Genomic DNA, 23,333 nt, shown 5'->3' with positions numbered 1-23,333 from the left:
TCATGGATCATCTGATGGTAGCGGTATATTATACATTTTCCCTCATGTCCTTTACCTGCTAGCCCATTTTCATACATCTAGATCATCTGTAGTCAATTTTTGTCTTTAAATTTACAAAAGTCATTGTTAGGGTTTTAGGTCTCATTAGGTCTAGGGTTTTGTCAATAAGGTCTTCAAAATGCTCAATAATGGTCAACAGGTGCATGAGGAGGTCAAATAAAGTTTCAGCAACAATAATTTCCATAATCACATGCTCAGTGATTGATTTTTCCTCAAAACCCTGTTTTGAGGAAAAACAGAGTTTTTTATGTTTTCATGTACAAATTTGATGTAATTTCATTTGTTCCATATGTAATAACTTCAGAGGCAGCCCTGGTCACCTTGCCAAGCCTCTGCAACTTCACCACCTGCAAAGCAAAATAAAATGTCAAAGCATTCAATGCATCAAAGGCAAAAATAAAGCAAACTGCCCAAAAACAGAGTTTTAAAAGCAAGTTAAAAGCAAACATTAGAAGAGTGGGTTTTTTGTAAATGAAAAATCAAAACTATATGTATATAAATTATTTTTCATGTTTAGAAGTTCATTTCTGTCCTCAAGAGAAAAAGAGCAAGTGTATTGGTCTTCCAAGAGCCAAGGGAGTGAGTTTTGTGCCAAGACAAGAGAAAACCCAGGCATAATGCATTCATCCGACGTGACGCATTGGGAAACAATTGGCAGTGCAAATTTGTAACGGGCGCGGCACACTCAAAGGGCGTGGCATACCTGTGAGGTGGCGCGGCGTACAACGCTACAAGGCCCGAAACCTCTCCCAACCTCTTCCAAACTCACAGATTTCCTAAATTCCTCACTATCCAAGTAAGTTGTCACTCCTTCATGGCCAATGAATGAGTTTAACTTGGTGCTTATGGTGATTTAATGGGAAAAAATTAAAACCCTACCTCCTTGCATTTTTTTTTCAAAAACAATTGCATAGGGTTTGTAAATTGTATTTCTTGCTGCTAATTCCACTCCTAAGCATTTCTCACTCCCTCACTCCTTCATTCCCTCATTCCTTCACTTCATTTGCTCCCTCTCTTTACATTCTCATTTAGCCATTCCATATTCCTCATATCCCTAAACAACTAACCCTAAATCCCTAATCCCATTATCCCAAACCCTAATTGCTATTCCCAAACTCTAAAAACCATCCCCTAAACCTTTCTATTCCTCAAAAACCTGTTAGCAACATTCCAAAATCCCTCATACAGACTCCCTCCACAATCCCTCATACATTCATATCCTTGGCAGCAAAAACCTAAAGACACCATAAAATCTCTTCATACTCATCTAAGAAAACTCAAACATTGACAAAAATGGAGTCAAATTCTTCCTATGACAGAGATGAGGCGACAGTTAGTGATTCTTCTAGAGAAATGCATGCACCAAGGAGGCCTCACAAGGGTGGAAAACATAACAGGGAGGAGCCTACTTCACTTGTCGAGCTGTTGGCCTGTCCTCTTGCTGTCACGTGATTTCAACACCAATCTTGTTATCAGTTCTGTGAGATGGTGGAGAGAGTCAATTATCACCTTGAGCTAGCCAGATTGTTTGTGTTCCATCTTCATAATGGCCAAGTCACTTTGGCAGGTGTGACATTCACCTTGACACCTAAGACTATTGCTCAAGCAACCGGCATTCCAAATGTAGGTGAGCAATGGTATAAGAGGCAGCTAATAGACAAAGATCATTATGAGCCTTACATCAAGGCTGGTTTTCAGAGACATATTAGTAGAGTTTTTCCTTTCAAGTATCTTCAAGACACATATGCTCCCTTGATGAAACTCATAATTAAATATTTCAGCTGTGAGGGTGGATTTTCTCATATGTATGCCTATCATATCAGATTGTTGATGCACTTTACTAGGTTGAGGATGATGAACCTCCCTTATTTCATTTGCCGGAACATTGAGAAGATGACCACCTTAGTGCAAAAGAAGCCTCCTCAACAGCAGTATAATAGCATATATCATTTTGCACTAATCAAAATTGTGGTCTTGCATCAGCTTGGTTTAATGAACATCTCATGGGAGGATTTCATTGCATATGAGGTCTTTACAGGTCCTCAAGTACCCCCAACAGTTTTTCATGAGGCGGGAGGGCCTTCACATCAGCAGGAGATTCATGAGACACAAACCGCTAGTGTGCCAGTGTTTGTCACATATCAAAAGGGCACTAGAAGGTTGTTTGCAGCAACAAAACGAGTACTATCTCCACCCGAGGTGGAAGGGGTTTAATTTCCTCCATCAGCAGAGTAAGTACAGGACAAGGGTAAGCAGCCCTTGCATGATGAGGGACCTTTAGGAGGCCATGAGACAGATTTCATCCTCATTCAAGATGAGGACACTGATTTGGGCTCACAAAGCTCAAAGCTTAAAGAGATCATTCAAGAGCAGCAAGATGACATTCAACATTTGTCTCTCAACCTGGAAAGAGCCAAGTGGATCATTAATTATTTGGAGCAGAGGAACAAACAGCTAGAAGATCAACAAACCATCATGGAGCTCCAAAACATAAGGGCAAACCGGCAAGCTGCTAAGAGGAGGAAAATCAAATTGACCACACTTGAGCAAGAAATTCAAGTTGATTGTGAATCTTGGCTTGAGAGGAAAAAATGAACTTAGAAAGAATTCTAGAGAAGGCCAACAATGAGAAAAACATGTTGAGGAACATGGCATACCACTACTTGTCAAGAAATATGGTGTGCAAAGCAAGAATCAGGAATTTGAAGGCTAAATTGAAGAAAGCCATGAGAAAGAGAAAAGAGAAAAATAGACTCCAGATCTTGGCTGAGGCTTCCTTAGCCCAACACAACACCTGATAAGGAACACTCAGCCCAAACTTCAAGAAATTTGGGAAAATTTTTGCAATTTTGAAATTTTTGGCCTAGAAAACAGGTTTTTTGGCCCAATGCGTTGTGCCACTTGGTGCGCACTTTTGCTAGAGACCTCCTTTTGAGGAAAAATCAGCATTTTTTGATTTTTCATGGAAAAATATGAATTCCCTCACATGTCCAAGAAATTTTGATAGGTTTTGAGCTTCCAAAAAGGTCAAAAACACCTTAAAAATGACCTTTCTACCCCTTTTTGGACACATAAGAAGCAGTGTTGGGAGAACTCAATTTTGGATGGGCAAATGGAGGCCAAATTCAGAAATTATACTATTTTTGGAAAGTAGACAAGTAGAACTTTCCAACAAGCCCACTTGAAGCAAATTTGGTGCACGGGAAGGCCTCCAAAATCAGCTTCAAAAAGGCACTATGCATAGGGAAATCAGCGCGGCGCATAGGGAAAAATTTGCTCATTTTGGCCAAAAACTCTGTTTTTCGCCTAGTTTCTTCACAGTTTGACTTTTCTCCTTCTAATAGTCAAACTCATGATGTAATTTAATGTGAATTGATGGATTTTTATGTAAATATGCTAAATTTTCACTCATAGAGGTAGATTCATCATGAAAAAGTAGTTTGCAATTGAATGAATCAGTTTCCTAGGTTTTAGAGGCATGTTGTTCCACTGCCTACTTTTCAGTTCTTAATTTAGATCTTGTTGAAACAACTCCTAAACTCATGAACTCGACCCTTAAAGCCTAGCATGAGTTGTTTGATGCCTATATCTAGTATTGTTTCAGTCATTGGTAAAGGTTTGACTCTTGTGAATGCTTTGAGCATTATTGTACATTCATTTTCAGCAGTTTGGCAAAGGAATTGACCATGGTTTGCAGCACTTTATGGGATTCTTGTAGCATCTTGATTTTGTATTGTGCTTTCTTCTGTAATTTCAAGTTTTACATTTTATTTATGTATTCCATTATCTCTCTTTGCTTCATCTTAACTAAATCAAACAAGGATAAAGGTAGAATACATTTAAATTGCAGTGCTCTACCTAGGGTTTGTTTAGTTATCTATGTTTTCAGTTGTTTGAAGAGGATCCCTGAGACTTTCATGCCCTCTCCAACTCCTCACCAATCTAAAAGCTCTCCATCTCACTCAATTTGAAGTGCTAGACCATTTTCCTATCTTGCCCCATAGAGATCTCTGCAAGACTGTGTCCATTCCCCGGACCCAAATCTGCCTTTCACAATTGAGCCAGCAAACCCAACTTAAATTCAATAAAACACCTTTGTACATATACCTAGCCTAAAATCAGTCATTACATCAGTCATATAAAGATTCATTGGCCATCTTTTCTGAGATTGACGAGAGAGCCCTCTCCTAACCTGGTAGGGCTAGCTACCAGGTTAAGCATGGTTTGATGTTACCCTAGATCCTACCTTTCTCAACCTGAAGTAGATTTAGGCCATAACAGGCTCCGCTATCCATCATACCTATGAGTGTCGATATGCACAGACTAGGCACGATGTATTCCATGGGCATCACTACTTCAACACCATTTCCAAGCCTAAAGGGTGTCTGTCCAACCAACTTTTTCATGTCGTCTGATAGGCCCATAATACTGCGGGTATGCGTAGGTCCCAATCACTTCGCTGAGCGTTGAAAACCTTGGTCAGCGCATTCTCCAACACCTTATTGAATGCTCCCACCGTCCCATTAGATTGTGGGTGATAAGCTGTGCTTTTATGGTGATATACCTGAAATTCCTCTGTCAGCGCACTGATCGTTTCATTCAAAAAGTGCGTACCATGATCACTCATCAAAATCTTTGGACACCCAAATCATGTCAGTACATGCTCAAAGAGAAAATTCACAGCGGTCATGCCTGTGCAATCCTTCATAGGCTATGCCTCCGTCCATCGAGTCAAATACTCAATCGCAGTGATAATGTACCACTTTCCCATCTTCTTCCCTTGGGACTGAATGGGTCCCATAAAATCTATCGCCCATTTCTCGAAAGGTTGCAACTTCATCTGTGGGTTCAGACGTATCTCATCTCTTCATGATGGCCTGCCAATCCTTTGTCACACATCACACACCTTGTAGTAAGCTTTTGAATCCTAATAGAGGTTTGGCCACCACAACCCTGCACGTAGAATCTTCTATGTGGTCACCCTTCTTACATAATTCCCTCCCGCAGCACCCCCATGAGCGTCCGCAAGGATACTTCTCCTTTCAAACTCTGATACATATCATTGTAATACTTCATCAGACCCCATTTTCTACATATGTCCGACAATGACAGAAATTTTTTTTGCGCTCACCACTAACTCCTTCTGTTGGACGGTGTAGCCTTCTGGGGTGGTTCGTGTCATTAGGAAGTGTATGATGTCTTCAAATTGACCATCCATGATGTGCACTACAAATATCTATGCGTTAGGTAATCCTTCCTCCAAATTAATGGGCTCTTCCCCCGTTTCGATGCGCGACAGATGGTCTGGTCTCGCATTTAGTCATCCAGGCTTCATAATAACCTCAAAATCATACTCCTAGAACAATAACAACCACCTACAGATTCACCCCCCAACACAAGCTTATTGACCAGGTATTTCAACGTAGAATAATCCATATACATCTTAAAATGTCAATCCAAAAAATAATGTCTAAACTTCTGGAGCACGTATACCATGGCTAACCCTTCGCGCTCGATGGTGGAATAGTTCTTCTCAACCTTAGGTAACCTCCTGCTTGTGAATGCTATAGGATGGTCCAATTCTCCTCCGCGAGCCTGTGTCAGTACTACTCCTAGTGCTATACATGACGCGTCTACATGTACATGAAACTCCTTCTTCCAATCCGGGAATACTAAAATCAGTGCGGTGACCATTTATTCTTTCAATACATCCAATCTCTTCTGACAGTCCTCATTCCAACAGAACATGGCATCATTTTTCAACAACTTCTCCATAGGCATGGTGATCTGGGCATAGCCCTTGATAAATTTCTTATAATACCTAGTATGTCCTAAGGTTGTGTGCAGTTGTTTCACACTCCTCGGCGCCTCCAAGTTCAGTATCACTGCGATCTTCGCGGGATCTACCATCAGAATCTATCTACAAACCACATGACCCATCAGAGTCTCGAAAGGAATGCAAAATAGGCATTTCTTCAGATTGAGCGCAATCTGGTACCTTCAACAAGTATCTAGCATCAAGCACTAACTTGCCACATGGAATTTTACCATCCCAAACATAATCCAGTCACTAAAGTACACCTCCAGAAACTTATGAATAAATTCCTTGAATGCAGCAATGACTACGCGTGAAAAAATCACAGGCGCATTCTTCAATCTGAAAGGCATTATAGTGTACTGAAAACATCCCCACTCAGTTACGAAGGTCGTCTTATTTCTATCCTCAAGCGTGATTTTGATTTGATGGTACGTAGAGAACCCATCAGTGAAGGAGTATGCTCCCTGGCCACCTACATTATCCAATACCTCATCAGCGAACGTAGTTGGGAAAGGATCATGTATGCAAGTGTCATTCAACTTCCTAAGATCTAAGCACATCCTTATTTCATCCTTCTGCTTCTTTTCCTGTACCACCATTGGGCTCACCCAATCAGATTCTTCTACGGGCTCAATGATGCCTACCGCGAGCATCTTATCTAGCTCTGAGCGGACCTTCTCCTTATACTTCGAATTGAGACGGTAAGGTCTTTGCTTAACCAACTTCGCATAGGGCTTTAACGTGATCTTCATAATGCCCAGGTCTTCTATTATCCCCTTTAGCTCCATAAACTTGGTAGGGAACAAATCCTGGTATTCGCGGAGCAATTCAACGACCTAATCTATCGTCGCGTCATCCCAGTAATCTCCAATCTTCACGAATTTGGGCTCACCTCTGTACTAATATTTTCCTATTTCGTTTTCAGTGGCGCAGTTATATCAAGATTCTCAATCTGCGGTCCCTCGACCTCGCAGTGACCCTCAATTTTAGGGATATTAATATTCTGTGGATCCTCGTCTTCTCCTTCAGCAGTCGCGTTATAGCATTCCAACGCATGGCTCCGCTGAGTAGTCCAATCGTGTTGAATTAGATCCAAAGGATCCCGCGGTATCCTAAATATTGATGCTTTAACTTCTTGTAGCACTTTGTCAATACAGTCAAACCCGTCTTCGAAGTTGAACGTCATTATGAATCCTTTACGCAGAATATCCCATTCACCTGTGCCATGGAAGAGCTCTGTCTCCAAGTACCAGTTCATCGGGATAACATCCAAGGTATGACAGAACAAGTGCACCCATTTAGGTTGGGGCTTCACTCCATAAGCCTTAGCCCATTTGGCCAAGTGTGCACACAGATCATCCTTTCTGTCATATTTATTTGTCATTCGTACCTTTGGCTTCCAAAAGTGTGTTTGCATCATCCTCCTACACTCACGCTAATTGTGAAAGCTACCCTTGTGCATACCCCACCATCTCGCAGGTGTAGCATGCAGTACCCAATCCAAAGCCTGGAAGTGCTACTTCTCTAGTACTTCCCTCTCAAATGCATCCAAAAATACATCTACCTCATTCAAGCCATTGTAAGTGGGAAGATTTCTTACCTCTAACGATACACAGCGTAGCGACCGGGTCATCATGTTACAGCTTAGCATGGTTACTTCATGCAGTCGATCCTGCCAACGCTCTAATTCTTCATCAGATTCTGAGGTGCAGGAACTCTCGTGATCCCATGTAATTCATCCATCCACTATTGAATTCACCCAATCTTAGTCTCGCGTTGTTATTTTATATATGTAGTCCAAATTGTCATCGCTCTCATAATCACGGACTGGTTCAGTATAGAGAGATCCTTCAGTAGGATCTAGGGGTACTATTACATGAAGCGATTTCTTTTCAAATATCATCTTTCGCTTCTTTATGTTGATTACCCCATTCATGGCAGTAGCCCAATCAATGCCAAGGAGCGTAGGGTAGGGGTCGTTGTCATCCATAATTTCTTTCACTTCAAAGTCAGCCAATGTGCTCACGGCTTCAATATCTATAGTTACTCCTTGCAGCCTTCCCATAGGGATGATCTTCTGCTGATTTTGCATCATTAACTGAATCAGAGACCACTGCAACGCGGGCCTTCCCATCCGCTCCCAAGTCTTCTTTGGTAAAACGTTCGCGTCTGACCCCAGATCTAGAATAACCTGATCCATTTCATATTCTCCTATCTGCGCGGTTAGTCTCATCTCTCGTCATGTCCTTTCTTTATGCTTACCAATCTTCCGTACAATGCGCGGTTCACCCAAAGTGTTTCCGCCGCATCTATTTATAAGCTCTTGTAAACCCTTCACAACCTTGCTATCGTGTAGCAACTTCATGTAGGTCTCTGGAAAGGTCGTAAGCATAGAAGGGTCCATTTATTGATCAATCTTATCCTTGCTCCCTAAGGTATAGGCCTCAGCGAAGCTCTTCTTTGCTTCCATGAACATTTTGCGTGCACGCTCCAAATCAAATTCAGCCTCCTTTGTCGGAGCTTTGCAAACCCATGCGCTATCCTCGAGCTGTTTCCCCTTATCATCGCCCATTGAAATTCCACTTCAGAGCACTATATTCACATTTGGATCCTTCTCGTGAGGCTCAGCCCTCATCATATGCAGGTTCTGAGTCAGCTAAGGTGGTAGCACCCCTTTGTCGCGTGTCCTCACTATCATCGTAGGATAGTCCTCTGTCTCATGATCAAACTGAGTACAATATTTTCATGACGGATGCGTCGAGTTAGTGCATTCATGGGCATAGTGTCCTGGTCCTCCAAAATTGTAACAAACAGTTGTCCCCAACCTCTGCCAGGTCCTCCTCCGCCTCACCCTCGTCCGTGCCCCTAAAAGCTTGTTCGTGCCATCCTAGAACTTTGGTCAGGAGGCCGTGTTTCTACCTAAACTCTATAGGCGGGTGTTCTATCCATCATCAATTCATAACTTCGGCAGTTGCACTCATCATGCCCTACCGACCTGCATAAGTCGCAGAATAGTTGTTGCAGTGTTTATACAAACTTCGGCAGCAAATGGAAATTATCAATTGTCTATTTCCCTGCTACTTGACATATAGCGCACCACAACGCAAGCCCTGCACTTGGTCCTGATTGGGCTTCTAGACTCAAAGGCATCGATCCTCCTCATGCAATATAGTTTGCAAAGACCGAGTAGTGGTCTTTATCATGCCCCTGACCATTACATTTCAAGCACCATATTTCTTCACACACCTTTGGTCGAATTGCCCTGTCCTACTTCAAACTTTGCATTTCAAGGAAAAGATTTTGCAACTGCACATGGATCTGCTAAACCCCCATATTCGAATCTTGCATCGGTGTCTCATGTAGTCTTATGGCAATCTCCAAGGCCTCTGCCTGAGTCGTAATCTTCTGTTGTAACAATGCAACCCTTAGGTGAGGTAGGAGCAAAGCCACGAACCATTCGCGGTATTTTCCATCTGTTAAGATCATATTAGCTTCGCAAATTTTACACTTCAATCTCTGATCCAATTCCCAAGGTGTCTCCCTTGGTTTCATCATGATTTCCTTGAACCCCACAATCAACTATGCCTCGGATTAGGCCTACTAAACTCTTTATTCAACGTTGTCTGGATTTCTGCCAACCCAATGTTTGGGTTATCATTAGAGTACTTGAGGTACCAAGTTAGTGCGTGATTTTGCAAAGCACTAACCAATGTTTCCTTCTTCATGTGATCATCTGTGACACCCTCAGCTTCCTATATAGCTTTCACGACGAACCAAAACTGGTCTAGGTCCTCATTTCCCAAGCCCTTAAACAAAGGCAGCTTTACTAAATTCGCCATGTTGAACTGCGATGGAGGTGGTGGTGGTATGGGTGAAGTCACAGGTGACGGTGGTGAAGTTGGAGGTGGTGTAGGTGGAGGTGGCAATTGCGGGAATCCATGTTTTCTGAATTGGACTACACTTCGCAGAGAAGCCTGCGCTACTCCCCCTTCACCACCCAACGAAGGTGAAATCAGTGGGCTATATTCAACACCCTTTCTTCCTTCGTTTCTGTAAGTCTTTCCACTTCACATAGCTCCGAACATCAAGGTAGCTTCATAACTCGTTTTTTGCAAAATAACATCTTAATCTAGGTATTTAAAGACTTCAAGTACTTACCTCGCAGACCTTTAAAAACACGTCGTTCCGCCTCACTGTAGCTAACTGAGGTATCGACCGTGAATTCAGTCACAAATCCTCCTATGATGTGATTGAGCCAATGATTGATAGCACGGGTGATCTTATCCTCAGAGGCTTCCAGTCTTTGTACTAAATCTGGGGTCCAGACAATAGGACCGTCAAGTCTCCACCTTCCTTGGCTATCTGCTAGCTTCGCGATCCACTCGTATAACTCAACTGGAAAGGAACAGAAAATGATCTCGTGTGAATCTGTATATAGGTACCTATCCAGCCATTATTCCTTTGTCAGCCACGGATTTCTATTCTCTTGTGCTGCGAATTCATGGATCTTCCTATCCAACCAGTCTTCGACCTCTTTCTTAGTTGGATTCTAGTGATATGACATCACACATCTCTTATGCAGATTCTGGTCCCAGCAACGAAACCATTTCTTGGCTTTGTGGGGCTTGACCCAGGTTCAACGTTAGTTAGCCAAACAAATCCCTACACTACTAGTCCTTTCGGCATCAGCCCATGGAGCGCGGACTGAAGTCTCACTCGCAACAGTATGGGGGGATGCTAGAACCAAGTTTTTGCACCCTGAGATGGTTGTGATGTCAGTTTATACCCTCTATTCCTACTTTCACGCAGGTCACTAAGATTTAGGGCTTTGTTAGTCTCCCCTTTATTCCGCCCTTCAATACCTCCACGAAGGTGTACGACTGACCTTCGCACAACCTTAACCCGCAATCCAAGTACTTCCGCGCTACTATGATAACGTATTGCATAGGTTCCCAATTTACCTTAAGTGTTTTACTTATCTTACTAATTAACCATAGTTAGCGCCACGTAAACAGATATTCTTACTTGCGTTTAATTAACCAATACAGTCACATACATGCGTGCATCACATGAACATTGTAAATTAAACCCAAAACGCAATATAACCATATGAATTAACAAGAAATAAATACATATAATTGTAGAATACTTCTCTTTATTGATATATTCTGATTAATACACACTCTATCTACCCTACGCACACAACTGCAAGGGTCCGTGCACTTAGCTGCGGACTTCCACCCTAGGCCTCTGCACATTTAGCTTTAGAGCCTCTACCGACACTAAGACCCAAGAACACTTAATTACTTACTTCATTCTTCGCTATCTACCAAAAACTACTTAGAGCTTACTTACTTAGCTCCTTTTTTATACAATCCCATGGTCCGCGGACCATGGGTGGATCTTTACAGCCAACTTTACACTTTACAAAATAAGGGCGGACAAACCTTTATGACCCTTGACACCTTCACACTCCGCGACCACAAAATACGGAGAATTTACAACTTTATTACAAAATTGTCCCAAAACATGGGCTTTTAGCCCCAAAACTGACGTTGGGGTAACCCATTCCCAACAGCAGTTTTGGGGTCTTTTTTTTGTTCTCTTTTTTATTCTGAGTCATTTACAATTTTCTTTAGTCTTTGGTACAACTTGATTTTTTATATTTGGGATTTACCTTTTTTATTTTTCCTTTTACAATAGGTATATGCAACCTTGTTTGAATGCAGGCATGTATATACAAAATCTTGTTCAAGTATGGTCGCATATGCATGCACTTTGATTCGGCAACAATTGCGTACCCCTCCTAAAGGTGAAACAATTATTCACTTTCTAGTCTATTCAACAATTTCCTAAGAAATTCTTATGTCTTATTTGGTCTTTTTCTATGTGATTTTATAGCATATTTTTCTATAAAGGGAACCTATTTTGTATTTTTGTTGACTTTGTTTATACAAGTTACTTCTATACCAGCCTAAGTTTTGGGCTTTTGGTAGGCCTTAGGGTTTTGTTTCTTCCTTAGATTTATTGGTTAATTTTTGGTGGATTTGGCTCTATTGTTAGTCATTTTTTCCTCTCGTGATTATTGATTGATCTGTTGGTGAGGTCTCATATCTTTTCCTTCATTTAATTAGTTATTGGCTTGACTTGTGTTTTTTATCTTTTCTTTTGTTGTTGTTTCATTTACAACTTGAAAAAAGAAAAATATTTATTTCTTTTTGTTTGTAGTTTATTTCTTGTATTTAGTTCATTGCATTTGAAATGAAAAGAAAATTAAAAACTTGGTAAGCATTATGCATTCCATTGCATTCGAAAGTGCGCTAGTACTTTTCATACTTTTGTATGTGCATCATGACTCCTTTTGTTTGGTTGTGTGATTTTTTACCATTTTTATTATATTGGTGGTTAGATCTTGCTTAATCTCCACATAATTTTCCAAACTCTTGCATTATTGTTGGAACTATTGCATTATGTTGCATGCCTTGCATTTTTCTTTCTTAGTTGCATTTAAGGAAAGTTGCATTGTATAGCATGTTGAATCATATCGTTAGTTTGTTGATTTTGAAAGTTTGCAAATGATTCCTCTATTTTGCATTGAAATAAAAGGAAAACAAAATTTGAATTGTAGTTCACAGAAGTTGTATTATTGAAGAAAATCAATATTTTCATTTAAAGAAAGAGAAATTGTGCACAATCATTCTTTTCATTAAAGAAAGAGAATTTGTGCACAATCAATATTTTTGTTTAAATAAAGAGAACTTGTGCACATATATAGTTAGAATTTTCTTACTTTGGTTTCCTTTCATTGATTCTAAAAATATCGCAAGTTTCACTTCCATCATCGTTGAGTAATAAAAAAACAAGTAAAATCAATTCTTTATATAAAATATACTGGAATATTTTCTGTCATAGGAAACCAACTAGTCTAGGTTAATTTAGGGCCTTGAAATAGGTGCGGATACTTAACTCTCTAATGCCACTCAAAAAAATCATAGAAGTTAATTAACAAGTGAAAATTCCAATGTAATATAGGTTGTCAAGGAAGCTCATCTAACATAGAAGTTAAGTACTAGACCATGTCAATATAAGGGAACAGAGATACCCCCTCTCCAACTTGTATAAACACCTTCCCATGACTATCCCCCTTGGCTTCTAATATGAGATAGAAACTTACCTTCCTTTTCTAGGTACCATCTAGGTGAATACAAGACGGAATACTTGTCGTACCTGAAGCAGGTGGTGTACCATTGCTATAGTGCTCTTAGAGGATGCCCCACGAACCAAGGGTATTTGCACCGGTAAAGGATATATCAGTAGGTCTGGGTAATTGCTTCTCATACCTTCACTAGTAGGAAAATATCCCTAATCATCTCAAGTTTGCCTTCAGAAGGCCCTGATATTCAATCTTCTATATTTTGGTGTATGGTTATAATCACCCAAAGAAGAAATATAGAGAGTTGTTTCCTTTTCTATTGCTATAGGATTTTTTAGTAGAGTGTTATATGTTCCTAGCTTGCCTTAGGTTATTTTAAGTCATTTTAAGTTTTTATTTTCAAGGTGGCTACTTAGGAGTGGGTCTTTATATGGGCTCAAAGGGACCTCATTTTTCCCAAAAACAACATGTAAAAATAAATAAATAAATGTGTGTGTGTGTGTGTGTGTGTGTGGGTGGGTGGGTGGGTGTGTGTGTGTGTGTGGGTGGGTGGGTGGGTGGGTGTGTGTGTGATGATGCAACAATGATTAAGTAGTTGCAACAAAAATGATCAAACTATCCTTCTTTCGAGAGAACGTAAAATGACCAAATTTTACCATGTTAGAGACTAGCACCATAGTTACATCATGTGCCACAATGAACACAATACCCATCCCCCTAGATCATCAAAACCAAATTTTACCATGTTAGAGACTAGCACCATAGTTACATCATGTGCCACAATGAACACAATACCCATCCCCCTAGATCATCAAAATCAAGTACATTACCAAAGCTAATTGTTTTCATTGCTACAACACCCTCAAAAATTTTGCTATACTGAAATTTTGGAACCTACCTCTTATCATGTGAAGTGCCGCTTTTGGTCGTCAAGTGCCATTTCATATTTCCATACATGTTTCAAGTGTCCATGTTCCTTCCTAAGTGTCATTGGATCATTAGAAGTGGAAATCGAAGAGTCATAGTACACTTTCTAACCACAAGATGACACTTTCTATCGCAACTGCATATATTTTATTTGTTGTACTTGGAAAATGTTTCTGAACTGGACTTTTGATGTATATTTATTAGTCTTGGGTCCTGATCCAGACCCTTGGGGGGGGCCAAGCTCTGAGTGGTTTCCGCACCAGGAAGATAAAGAAGAAACCCATAAAAAAATAAACAATTTACATCCTAGCAAATGGATGTTGATGAACCATGGGTTTGTGGATAGCTCATAACCATGACGATCAAAGATCCGAGGATAGAGAAACCCTGTAATGCTGGTGACCAATACTGACAATGTGCAACCTAGCAAATGGACTTCGAAGATAAGGGTTTTAGGTGATTGACCTGTAACCATGATGAACGAGGGTTCGAGAATAGAGATACCCCATAATGAACCTCGATTTCACTTGTCGATCTATCTAGTAGAGATCTAGTGACTTATCTTTGTAGATTCTCATATAGCCCAGAGAAATAAATCTATCAATAAATCCACATTATTCTATCATGCATAAGAAAAACTCCTTTTCTAAGCAATCCATCTCAACCATATAATCTGAAGCTCGTTCCACTCTGATTACTAATGCTTTTTAGGCAAGATTCCCAGAACATTGTATCTAGTGATACATGAAGAAAAATAGAATCCAATGAGAGCATATGTAGGTGATGAGCATGATCCTACATCTCCATTTGGGCATGGGGTTGTGCTTGTCATTACATCCTTGAATAACCAATTTGGTGGCGAAAAATACAATACCTAACACCCATCCTATGGTACAGACTGAAGTGATAGCTATGAATAGCACTTCTACTTTCAAGATAGGAATGCCTAACAACATGCAAATAATTGCACACAACTATACAACATTTGTAGGAACCTTGTACTTTAGATGTACTTTACGCCAAATCCTTGAAAAGGGAATGCCTCCATCTGAAGACAAAGCATAAACCAATTTTGTAACAATGGTTGTTATTGAAAGGCCCTCAGCAAAGCACAGAATTATTGCACTACTGGAACTATGATATTGCCCATGAAATGCATCATATAGAACCTGTGCGGGTACAAATTAGCTAGTTGTTTCATTGTTTGTATCATATAGATATTTGAAGTCTTGGATGTTATAACGAATAAAATATAAATAATATAAATATAATGTAAAAGATAATAATCATAAATAATAGTTAGTTAAACTAGTAATTAGGTTGAAGAGGCATGTCTAATAGGACATGACTCTTCATGAAGAGACACTTGCTTGGTATATAAGCAAGCCTCTCGTCCTCATTTGTAATTGATCATCATTCATTCTTATTCATTTTATTTAATATAATATTTATATCTTCATGGATCTCTTGATATTCCAAGTATTTTGGAGTAATTAATCTTAAGAAGGAACTTTGTTCGCTTCATTTGGTATCAGAGCAGTTCGGTCCTCTAGGTTGCTTAACCGGTGCACAGAACTCGTTCTCCTATCCAAGTCTTTGACTATCGAAATTCTTCAACCTTGTTGTCGTATAATTGAAGCATTTTGCTCAATATTTAAGAGTTTCTCCTTTTCTCTGTTTTTCTAGGCCTTTGGCCATAAAAAAAATTAACCAAATATATCTATATATATATATATATATATATATATATATATATATATATATATATATATATATATAAGTAAATTAATTAAAAAAAGAAGAAGAAAAAAAAGTAAAAGAAAAAAAACAAAACGGATACAAAATCTCATACCAAGTATATTTAAAACTTTTTACGTGGAGAAACCTGTGGTTTTAAAAACAACCCATGGCATTTTAAAAAATTAAAGGAACAAAAAAAAAAAAACAAAAAACAAAAGGAATACGGTTTACTTTTTACGTGGAGAACATTTTAATGGAGGTTTTAAAAACAACCCATGGTAATAGCCCATGGTATTTTAAAAGTTAAAGAAAAAACAAGGATACAAAAGCTCTTACGTGAAAGGTAAATATTACTTTTTACAGGAGGTTTTAAAAACAACCCATGGTAATATCCCGTGGCATTTTAAAAGTAAAAGATATTTTGATAACATTGGAGAAAAAGGGTGTGATCTAAATAATTTTAATCGTTCAAATCTAAAGATTGTGACCGTACCAAGAGTCACGTCTCATCCAAATTTTTTGAGAAAAAAAAATATTATTATAATTATAAAAAAGGATACTATATAAGCCTTATATAGTTACATATAAAAGGAAAAGTGGGTCTCAAAAATATATATATAAATTTTATATAATTATAATTTTATAATATATATATAAGTTAAAATTATATAATTTATAATAAATAATATATATATATATATATACAATTTTTTTTATTAAAAGAGTGAAAAAAAGAAGAAGAAGAAGAGAATATTTGAAATATATATATATATATATATTATAATTTTTATAAGAGAGAAGTGGAAATATATTTTATAAATTAAGAGAATATATAAAATAAAAAAAATAAATAAGTTTTATATATATATATATATATATATATAAAAAGAGAGTGATTTAAAAAGGTATTTAATATTTAAAGAGTAAAATGGAGACTAGTAATGAAAGGTTTCCTGAAACCTTTGGTAAATATGTTGATACATTATTTCAAATCAAAGGATCACTTGCAGGAAGAGACATCATAATCTCTATCTGTCCTGTTGAAAGAAGTAATTATGTTAGTCCTAAATGTGCTAACCAATTGGTGATTCCTGAATCAAATATAGTTGAAACAAATATTTGTGGCAAACAATACAATATAAGCAATTTACACCTAAATATTGGATATTATACTTTTACCTCAAAATTCGCCATGAAAACCTTACGTTTTTACGATAGTGACATTGTTTTGGGGTTACCTTGGATGGAAACACTAGGTTCCTTTATTCTAAATACAAAGAAGAAGTTTTTAACATTTTATTACAAGAAGAAGAAAATAACGCTCCAAGATTTTACACTAAAACCAAATTCAGTAACACCTGAAGATATCTCAGATATTTCAAAAGTAATGTCTCAAGAAGGTAAAGAGGTATTAAAAAATATGCAAAAAGAAATTGACAAAATCAATGTTGACAAAAATGAAGAATTTTCTCGATTTAAAAACCATAGCGAAAAATTACTGTCGCAAATTAAGAAACTTAAGAAGGATAAGAAGTCATTAGAAAACAAAGTACAACAACTTATCAAGAAAGAAGCATCAAATGTAGGAATTCAAGTTGATGACAAAACAACAAATACCAATCGAGTGAGTATGACAACTCAAGAAGACAAGTCAGTTGAAGAAATGACACACGTAGATGTTGCAGTTCAGACAATGGATATCCCAAGTGAAAGTTCCATAACCGTCTCAACAACATCTTTGCCAGAAGAAAATATAAAAATTGGCACATACCCAGTAAGGAGAAATCAAACCAGAAAAGTTCTATATCGGCATCCGAATCATGAGAACAGATCACGAATCAACCATGCTACATATTTGAACCAGTCAGTACCAAGACAAAAAATTAATGTTTCAGAAAATAATGACGTAACATCAATTCCGTCTTATGCTGACAAGTCGTTACAAAATTTTAGTGATCAGAATACTATACAGAAGATTAATCTAGGATGGTCTAATCCCTTCTCAGTGCAACAATTATGTTTGTCACTAAGAAGATCATATCAGCTTGTATCAACAAAGATGACTGTTCCAAGAGAGAAAGACTTTCAAAGCCGAAAAATAGATCAAGCCTTTTTCATCGACAAGCTTTGAGGACAAAGCTTTTTGAGGAAGGAATAAATGTAATGAATAAAATATATAAATAATATAAATATTATGTAAAAGATAATAATCATAAATAATAGTTAGTTAAGCTAGTAATTAGGTTGAAGAGGCATGTCTAATAGGACATGACTCTTCATGAAGAGACACTTGCTTGGTATATAAGCAAGTCTCTCGTCCTCATTTGTAATTGATCATCATTCATTCTTATTCATTTTATTTAATATAATATTTATATCTTCATGGATCTCTTGATATTCCAAGTATTTTGGAGTAATTAATCTTAAGAAGGAACTGTGTTCGCTTCAGATGCTAAAAGTAAGAGATAAGATGTAGGCCCATCCAAAAGCTAATATAACTCCTAGACTCATGAGTATGGAAAGTGGACCATTGATTTCTGCACCTTTTGTTTCTTGTGTTAGATGTGTTGTAGATTCATAACCATAGAGAGAGTACTGACTAACAAGGAGAGAAAGAATTATAGCATATGCCTTGTTGTGTATTTCAATCGAATCAAGAGATGTATCAAAGTATGTGAATACATATGATGCAAATTGAGTGTTTTGTGCAACTAATGGAAGCATCACAACAATAAGTGCTCCTCCAATGACCTACCACCAAATTGAGATGGTATCGATGGAAGCAATCACATTCAAAGAAAAAAATGCTCATATAACTGTAAGCCCCATGTACATGGCTAGAAAGACTCTACGTGGAGCAAAATACCCTCCTCCTTTACTTGTCCCAAATCTCAGCAAGATAATAATCTACATGGTTAGTGATCCAGCATAAGCCTAAGTTCCAATACCTGCAATCAAACCAATGGTTTCCAGTGAATCACAACACACAGATGCAAATCGATCCCACCTATGCCCAGCGAAATGAGCAGCCCGAAAGTAAAATGAGCCAGTGGTAAAAAATGAGGAGAAAATATCAAACATGGAAATGTCAACGAATGCCATGAAAAATGAGACCACAACCCATCCCCAAACTTGAGGCACGGGCCCGACATACTGAAGGCCTGACCCATACAGGGGTGATATTCCCATGAGTAACATGAAATTGCTAGAGTCTTGAACAATGTCATTTATTTTCTGAGCTCCTTCTTATATCTAAGCTCGTTAAAGCGTAGCTCAACAACATTGATCCCATCGTCTATGGATTCAGCATCTTAGACTGAGCTAGCCTCGGCACACCATTAGTAGTCAAGACGAAAGATTGATCCCGCATCTGGACCAGGGTAGACTTCAGAGCCATAAAGAATGGGATTGTGGAAGCCGCCAACTTTATCTGCGTAAGGATGGTATTCAATCAACGTAAATACAATTCAATGATAAGCTCACAATCTAAGGCCAGAAAACTATGCATAAGACACCAGCGGTGATGGATATCAGCACCGTGAGAAGAATGAGTGGGCAGAAAATCCAAGCGAGGCAACAGTAGCAAGGATTCTGATGACAGTGGGGAGGTTGAGAAGGAGTGTAATGTTGTTGTGGCGGGACGACACACATGTATACCTGGTCCTTTGGGAGTTTCACAATATAAGGGTGTGGGCCCTTTTCCCGAGCGGTGACATTCGCATTTCCATTCGAATATGCTACAGTAGATAAACTTGTTGATCATCCACCATTGAAGAGCTTTGCAAGTAGCTCAAATTTCCCGTTCTCTACGACTCCCAAAAGGAATGCAAATCGCTCAAATTTCTGCTCCTCTATGATTTGATTAATCTTATCACCCATATCACACTAGAAAATGGGGAAGTAAAATTAAAAATCTCAAAACTTCCCATTAGCAGTTGGATCCTTTAATTTACTCATCAACACTAAACTTTTGCTTTTAATTCTTAACTCAATCATTCCACATGAATGATAAAATTAAAATTTCGATGATGCTTGCAGATAAATGGAACTCACGATAGCGTAAAACACATGTCTCTAAGATCTTGATTATAGACTGACATGGCCCATAAGAGATTTATAAATCTAGAAAGAAATAATTGTTGAAGATAATGTCATTTATCTAAACAAACCAAAAATACAACAACAATGTTATCATGTGTTTGCAACACCCTCGAAAAGGTACATTGTGCAAAGCTATACGAATTCTCCTCTTAACAATACATTTTTCCATAAAATGAGAATACAACACACAAACCCACAATACGAACAAGTGCCAAAGAATGCTGAAATCCAAAGAGACTGGATTTGAAACCCAACGAAATAGAAAATGGGAAAAAAATGCAACTCTAGTTTTTGAAGTAGGTCATGTGATGGCTAGATGCATCGACTAAAGGTATTCTCAGCAAAGGATATCAACAACATTGCATATTGAAACAATTTATGGCAGAGAGCATCTGAAACTTTCATAGAACCTTGATTGGCACACTTGGCTCTAATACCACTGGTCCGGATCTTTGGGGGGCAATATCTGAGTAATTGTTGCACGAAGATAAAGAAGAAACATATAAAAAAATAAACCAAACAAAAAATAGATTAGAAAACTAATTGCTATTACATCATAATGATAATTTCAACTACATTGTGTTGGTTATTTATAACTTTTTTTGGTTACATTACCATGGGTGGGAAAATACGATATGAGAGTTTTAGTTACATTACCATGGGTAAACACCATGGGGTTAATTTCCATTTGGATTAGGTCCTATCTAAGTTTTACCGATAAGTTGAGTTGCGTCAGACTTGATTTTTCGCCTAACTCAGTGTTTTTTTCAAGGTTTTCACCCTTCCAGACTTAGACAATTTTCTTACTCTGCAAACCTTCCCTCAAGAAAAGGAAGAGTGCATAATGAACTTCTAAGGCCTAGTGGAGATCCTCCTTGTCAGTTGAGATTGCACCCTGTGCCCAAAAGCTTCTCTCCAATTCATCCTTAGTCATCAGACCCTCTTCTTGATTCTTGTCTTTGTGCCCTACACTAGCCTTAGCTTTTATCTCCCAATTGAGTGTACTACACACTCTTAGTGGGTAGTGATGCCTTCCCTTGTTCCTCGTTCATGTGCCTTGCAACCTCCTTATGGACCTAGCTCTCTCTCTCCCAAGCACAAAGTGTATCCTTAGTGAACAGTCATGATGCCTTTTCCCTTGGAACTTGTTGACGGTGTTAGACCCGCCAACATCAGGGGATCACCCCGGTATGAAGTCCCAACTAGACCTCACACCATTTGGTGTGGTAGTCCCATCTGGTACGATGGCCCGGTTGCCATTATCTTAAAGATTTGCCTCAACTCTTACTTGTCAGCATAGGGGAGTGGTCTGTTTGGTCTTGCAAGAAGTGAGTTTCGCGTGCTTGGTGATTGTAAGTGTCTCTTGTGTCAATGGTTCTTTCACCGTAGAGGAAGAGGGTGAGAGTGAGTCCCAAGTTGGTTGGGAGAAGTCCCAACTCTGGTAGGAACACACAACACAACAGGACGTGCATAGCTTCCGAAAGAACAGTTCACACGGATGCGGCAGTCTCAACACACAAGGGAAGAAAACATGTACAACACTCAGCGGATGAGTCCACATGAGTGCAATAGTTGTTATAGAAAGTTTTATGTGAAAGGTCGGTCTAATGTTCGGGAAGGTAACCAACACGGGAGAAACAATGTTAACAACATATACAACACATTTTCATTAATAGATATGTATTACAACGAGTGAATAAGTTCAAGTGTTAAACACAGATTAAAGCCACATGCATTACAAGTGTTTAAGGTTAGTCTTACAACACTTACAGTACATGTGTGAAAACGTGCTAGCATGTTATCAGGCTTCTAAATTAAGCGAAAATTCCAAGACACATCATTACACCATACATCACTAACCCCGTGGGTGGGGCGTTGGAGCCACTACTTACTCCTCAAAGAAAAGATTACAAACTCTCAAGACTATGCGGGAGGAGCTAAAGTGAAAAAGTTCTTTGCATGTACAAATGAGGGGATATTTATAGGCTCCAGGGAAAATTTTAGGGGCTAATATTCGCAGGTGGGCTAATTTTCCATGCTTTTGGAAAAAAAAGATTCGCTAATTTCCATTTTTTTTTAAATTGATTTGCCCAAATTTTATAGTATAAATTTATTTTACCTAAAAAATCACTTAAATTTTCTATATTCTAATATAAATAATTAGAAACCTAAATATTTTTACAAAAATATCATCAAAAGATTTACAATTTACATATTGGGGACTATAAGATTCGCCAAGGTTTCTAAACTTTAAGATAAACTTCCATCCTTAAAATTATCTCATTATAGCCAAGGGTGAAACTGACCCTTGTGGTTGTTCAACTACCCTCATGACTGTTTGACTTCCATGACTTTTCAACTTTACATGACTCTTCGTACAACAAGTGGGTCGCATGGACTTCCACGTTACATTACATTGATTGACAGTATGGCCAACAGTAGATATGTGGACGACATGACTCATGACATGACTCGACATGACAGTGTTGGTACATTCATGTTGCTGCTAGTGCGCATGTCGAGCTGCAGTGCTGCTGGGTGATGGATCTCCTCATGGTGTGTCACAGCTTCACCTCCACATGGCAAAGTGTGTGGAGTCTTCAATGGTCATTGGTTCGCTTGATGTTGCATTCACACATTGCTCCTTTCTTGTATGTTGGTAAGCTTGTCAGGTTTGTCCATTCGTGAACACATCTTTCATGTTTGCTCGTTTGTCCATCCACGAACACATCTTTTCATGATAATCCATTCACGAGAAAATCTATTTGCATGCATCGTCTATTCGTCCATTGGTGAACCTGTCTTTCTGCATGTGCTCCCTTTGTTCATCCCATCCGTCGTCACACCATGTTTGTTTATGGACCTGTGTCTACAGTCACTCATGACAAGATGACATCAAATCCATAAACCTCCTATTCTACCATAATGGAAGATCATTTCAGATGCAGGTGACCGAGAGAGGTGACAAGTTTGCGAGGTGGGATGGAGGCTTCAGGCACTACTGATGAAAATTGTGCATGAGTCACTAAGTGATGAATATGGGAAATCTGGATCGATAGTGACTATCTACAGGGTCTGGCTCAGCTAGAGGACAAAACTGCGCAGGTTTTTAGAGGAACAGTCTGGGTTGTGGAAAGGTTGGGTAGGCAAAATCTGTACAATTTCTGGAATGAGCAGGCAGCGGGAGCTTGGCAGCAAAAACTTTGCAATTCCTAAGGGGAACTGGTAGTCAGCTGCTGGGTCACTGGCAGCAAAACCTGCGCAATTCCTGAGGGGAACTAGCAATCAGCTGTCGGGAGCTTGGCAGCAAAAACTGTGCAATTCCAGGAGGGAACTAGCAATCAGTTGTTGGAGCTTGGCAGCAAAAACTACACAATTCCTTAGGGGAACTATCAGTTGCTTGTCGGGAGCTGCAGGTGGGAAAAACTATGTTGATGTTGGGAGGCTAGCCCACTGGTCACCTCTGTGCAATTTTTGAGTTGAGTGGACTGTTGGGCAGCAGAGGACTTTCTCATGAAAATTGCGCAATTTTTT

General features: G+C 38.8%; 1 pseudogene; it reads right to left on the bottom strand.

Moving 5' to 3' along the window:
• LOC149140725 (amino-acid permease BAT1 homolog) overlaps positions 1-19,577 on the bottom strand; it is a 36,814-nt pseudogene extending 17,237 nt beyond the window's left edge.
• Positions 19,578-23,333: the final 3,756 nt, after the last annotated feature.

This window comes from Pinus tabuliformis, chromosome X, assembly GCF_031772625.1.
Source record: "Pinus tabuliformis cultivar Carrire ecotype Pingquan chromosome X, CPIR1, whole genome shotgun sequence".
Lineage (NCBI taxonomy): Eukaryota > Viridiplantae > Streptophyta > Pinopsida > Pinales > Pinaceae > Pinus > Pinus tabuliformis.
Note: the sequence above shows the minus strand (reverse complement) of the source record. Positions and strands in the feature narration are given on the sequence as shown.